The sequence below is a fragment of the Electrona antarctica genome (genome assembly GCF_951216825.1).
Source record: "Electrona antarctica genome assembly, chromosome: 7".
NCBI lineage: Eukaryota > Metazoa > Chordata > Actinopteri > Myctophiformes > Myctophidae > Electrona > Electrona antarctica.
In genome coordinates this window covers 17,473,271-17,478,402 of record NC_136812.1, presented here as the reverse complement: position 1 = coordinate 17,478,402, position 5,132 = coordinate 17,473,271, and positions in this window count along the sequence as shown.

Here is a 5,132-nt window from a genome sequence, read left to right as displayed (position 1 = left end):
CATGGTCTCGGGTTGATTTTCGTCTTCTTTTTAATCCTCAAAAATGATGAAAAAAGGCATGCTATAGTATGCCATCCAAGGCCATGGGCTATGGGCCTATAACCTATTTAGGTTCATCTTACGGTGGACATGTTTGCCTGAAAAGGAATCTTTGAATTGTTTCATAGTTTTAGAAATATAGTGCTTTCAAATTTGAGAAACTTACAATGGGGCTTTCACTAGTAGGAATAAACACACCATTGGGGAGGTTTAAGGGATTTATTGACAGTGAAGAAATGGAGGGATGAAGGAGGGATGACTGAATGCAGATGTGTAGGTTCCGGGGGGGGTCAACGACCATGGTCTCGGGGTGATTTTCGTCTTTTTTTTAAATCCTCAAAAATGATGCAAACCGGAAACGGCATGCTATAGTATGCTGTCCGAGACCATGGGCTATAGCCCATGGTCAAAAAGGATGAAAAACGAGGATTTGAAAAAAAGATGAAAATCACTCCGAGACCATGGGCTATAGTCCATGGTCTCGGGGTGATTTTCGTCTTTTTTTCAAATCCTCAAAAATGATGCAAACCGGAAACGACATGCTATAGTATGCCGTCCGAGACCATGGGCTATAGCCCATGGTCAAAAAGGATGAAAAACGAGGATTTGAAAAAAAGATGAAAATCACTCCGAGACAATGGGCTATAGTCCATGGTCTCGGGGTGATTTTCGTCTTCTTTTTAATCCTCAAAAATGATGAAAAAAGGCATGCTATAGTATGCCATCCAAGGCCATGGGCTATGGGCCTATAACCTATTTAGGTTCATCTTACGGTGGACATGTTTGCCTGAAAAGGAATCTTTGAATTGTTTCATAGTTTTAGAAATATAGTGCTTTCAAATTTGAGAAACTTACAATGGGGCTTTCACTAGTAGGAATAAACACACCATTGGGGAGGTTTAAGGGATTTATTGACAGTGAAGAAATGGAGGGATGAAGGAGGGATGACTGAATGCAGATGTGTAGGTTCCGGGGGGGGTCAACGACCATGGTCTCGGGGTGATTTTCGTCTTTTTTTTAAATCCTCAAAAATGATGCAAACCGGAAACGGCATGCTATAGTATGCCGTCCGAGACCATGGGCTATAGCCCATGGTCAAAAAGGATGAAAAACGAGGATTTGAAAAAAAGATGAAAATCACTCCGAGACCATGGGCTATAGTCCATGGTCTCGGGGTGATTTTCGTCTTTTTTTCAAATCCTCAAAAATGATGCAAACCGGAAACGACATGCTATAGTATGCCGTCCGAGACCATGGGCTATAGCCCATGGTCAAAAAGGATGAAAAACGAGGATTTGAAAAAAAGATGAAAATCACTCCGAGACAATGGGCTATAGTCCATGGTCTCGGGGTGATTTTCGTCTTCTTTTTAATCCTCAAAAATGATGAAAAAAGGCATGCTATAGTATGCCATCCAAGGCCATGGGCTATGGGCCTATAACCTATTTAGGTTCATCTTACGGTGGACATGTTTGCCTGAAAAGGAATCTTTGAATTGTTTCATAGTTTTAGAAATATAGTGCTTTCAAATTTGAGAAATGTACAATGGGGCTCAATGGCAGATATTGGCACGTCAAAAAAGCACTTTCACCTAGAAACTCCATTCACACTTTTTATAATTCAGCCTACTGTGGAGACACATGCTGGAACTTTTTACTTTGAAATGTTTTGTTTCTGAGTTATTTAACTTAAACGCCCAATGCATTCCCAATGGCAATAGCACACATTTTGGCATGCTACTAGTCCTACATACTTACACCTAGAAACCCCATTCAAACCTACTTAGGTTCATCTTATGGTGGACATGTTTGCCTGAAAAGGAATCTTTGAAATGTTTCATCGTTTTAGAAATATAGTGCTCTCAAATTTGAGAAACTTACAATGGGGCTTTCACTAGTAGGAATAAACACACCATTGGGGAGGTTTAAGGGATGTATTGACAGTGAAGAAATGGAGGGATGAAGGAGGGATGAATGAATGCAGATGTGTAGGTTCCGGGGGGGGTCAACGACCATGGTCTCGGGGTGATTTTCGTCTTTTTTTCAAATCCTCAAAAATTATGAAAAACGGAAACGGCATGCTATAGTATGCCGTCTTGGGGTGATTTTCGTCTTTTTTTCAAATCCTCAAAAATGATGAAAAACGGAAACGGCATGCTATAGTATGCCGTCCGAGACCATAGGCAATAGCCCATGGTCAAAAAGGATGAAAAACGAGGATTTGAAAAAAAGATGAAAATCACTCCGAGACCATGGGCTATAGTCCATGGTCTCGGGGTGATTTTGGTCTTTTTTAAAATCCTCAAAAATGATGCAAACCGGAAACGGTATGCTATAGTATGCCGTCCGAGACCATGGTCAAAAAGGATGAAAAACGAGGATTTGAAAAAAAGATGAAAATCACTCCGAGACCATGGGCTATAGTCCATGGTCTCGGGGTGATTTTCGTCTTCTTTTTAATCCTCAAAAATTATGAAAAAAGGCATGCTATAGTATGCCATCCAAGGCCATGGGCTATGGGCCTATAACCTATTTAGGTTCATCTTACGGTGGACATGTTTGTCTGAAAAGGAATCTTTGAAATGTTTCATAGTTTTAGAAATATAGTGCTTTCAAATTTGAGAAATTTACAATGGGGCTCAATGGCAGATATTGGCACGTCAAAAAAGCACTTTCACCTAGAAACTCCATTTCGTCACACTTTTTTGTCACGCTTTTTCGTCACGCTTTTACGTCACGCTTTTTCGTCACAATGCCATCCAAGGCAATGGGATATGTAGCCTGGCTAATAAGCCAGACCGATGATTTGAGTCTGGCTTATTAGCCAGGCTATGGGATATGGGCCTATAACCTATTTAGGTTCATCTTACGGTGGACATGTTTGTCTGAAAAGGAATCTTTGAAATGTTTCATAGTTTTAGAAATATAGTGCTTTCAAATTTGAGAAATTTACAATGGGGCTCAATGGCAGATATTGGCACGTCAAAAAAGCACTTTCACCTAGAAACTCCATTCACACTTTTTATAATTCAGCTTACTGTGGAGACACATGCTGGAGCTTTTTACTTTGAAATGTTTTGTAGTTTCTGAGTTATTTAACTTAAACGCCCAATGCATTCCCAATGGCAATAGCACAAACTTTGGCATGCTACTAGTTGCGAACGCAGTGAGCATTTACTATGAGACCCAGCAGATCACGTCTGTGTGTCTGTGTGTGTGTGTGTGTGTCTGTGTGTGTGTCACGCTGTAACACCACCCGCCCACCACCAGAGGGCGCAGCTGTATCACACACAAAAACACACACACACACATGCACGCACGCACACACACACACACACACGCACGCACGCACGCACGCACACACACACACACAAAAAACTTAACTTAAAAAAAAACTTAACTTAAAAAAAAAACTTAAAAAGGAAAAACGCACACACACAAAAAACTTAACTTAAAAAAAAACTTAACTTAAAAAAAAACTTAACTTAAAAAAAAAACTTAAAAAGGAAAAACGCACACACAAACTTAACTTAAAAAAAAACTTAACTTAAAAAAAAACGTAAAAAGGAAAAACGCACACAAAAAACTTAACTTAAAAAAAAACTTCACTTAAAAAAAAACTTAAAAAAACTTAAAAAGGAAAAACGCACACACACAAAAAACTTAACTTAAAAAAAAACTTAAAAAAAAAACTTAAACAAAAAACTTTAAAAAAAAGAAACACGCACGCACGCACACATACACACACTAAAAAAAACTTGAAAAAACATTTAATTTAAAAAAAACTTAACTTAAAAAAAACCTTAAAAAGTACGTAATTTATTCTAATTGTTATTGCAATTTACGAGCTGCGTTCGCTTCCCGCGTTTGCGCGTCTTACTTGTCCTACATACTTACACCTAGAAGGGTTTCTAGGTGTAAGTAAAAAAAGCACTTTCACCTAGAAACTCCATTCACACTTTTTATAATTCAGCTTACTGTGGAGACACATGCTGGAACTTTTTCTTCAACTGGGATTTCAGATAATGGTCCATAGATTGTGTGTACAACATTTCACGCAAATCGCTCAAAGATCCAGTCAGAAAATCAGGTATAAGCATTTCAGTCACGACAACTCAAGAATGGATGGAATATATATTTATTGAATATAAAATGAGCAATATATTTATTATGGTTTGGCGATGAATTGGATCTGCTTTTTAGGTATCAAGCGCATCAGTCCCAACCATAGGGACTCTGAATCCCCCGTACCTAAACAGCAGATCCAAAACGACAGGTGGTAGCTGGGGGGAGGAGGGTGAGCAGCAAAAAATTAGGTAGACAGCAGCGCAGCAGTATCAGTGTGCAGCACAAAGCAAGCAGTTTGAGCAGTGCAAACTTCCAGTTTAAATAGCCGGTATGAAGATGGAATGAGTGTGTGATTGGATGAAGTGAATCATGTGAACGTGATGCTGAGCCCAATTAAAGGGCCGGCAGCAACTGGCAGCAACTGCACCTCAGTGTAGTTGCTGCCGGCCCTCTACCATATTTCCGAGTTTCGCGAAAACCGACTGCACGGTTCAGCCAGAACTGCTATTTTTGGCGGAAGGAGAAGGAGGAGAAGAAAAAAAACAGACAAAAACAATAAGTAAATATATATATATATATATATATACAGTATATATATATATAATTAATATTATGCAGAATTCAGTTCAGCCTTTTGGCCCGGCCCTCCACAATATTTTCTGTTTCTCATTTGGCCTCTTGGGAAAAATAATTACCCACCCCTGCTATAGTATGTCGTTTTTTCATGATTTTCATCTTTTTTTGAGTGGTGCAACCACTCCAAGGAACAGCAATGTCTGTGACTCTGACTCGTGTTAACCTATGTTTGTGTGTGACTCATGTGTGACTCATGAGTACCAGTAGGGGCGCTGTTGTGCCAGAAACAGAGACAGAGAGATAGTATTGCACTGTTGCCTGCTAATGAGAGAGAGAGAGAGAGAGAGGGGGGGGAGAGAGGGGGAGAGAGGGGGGGGGATTTGCACCACTCAGTTCAAACGGGTGTGATTTTTTTTTTTTTTATCGTTGAGAATCATGAACTATAGTATG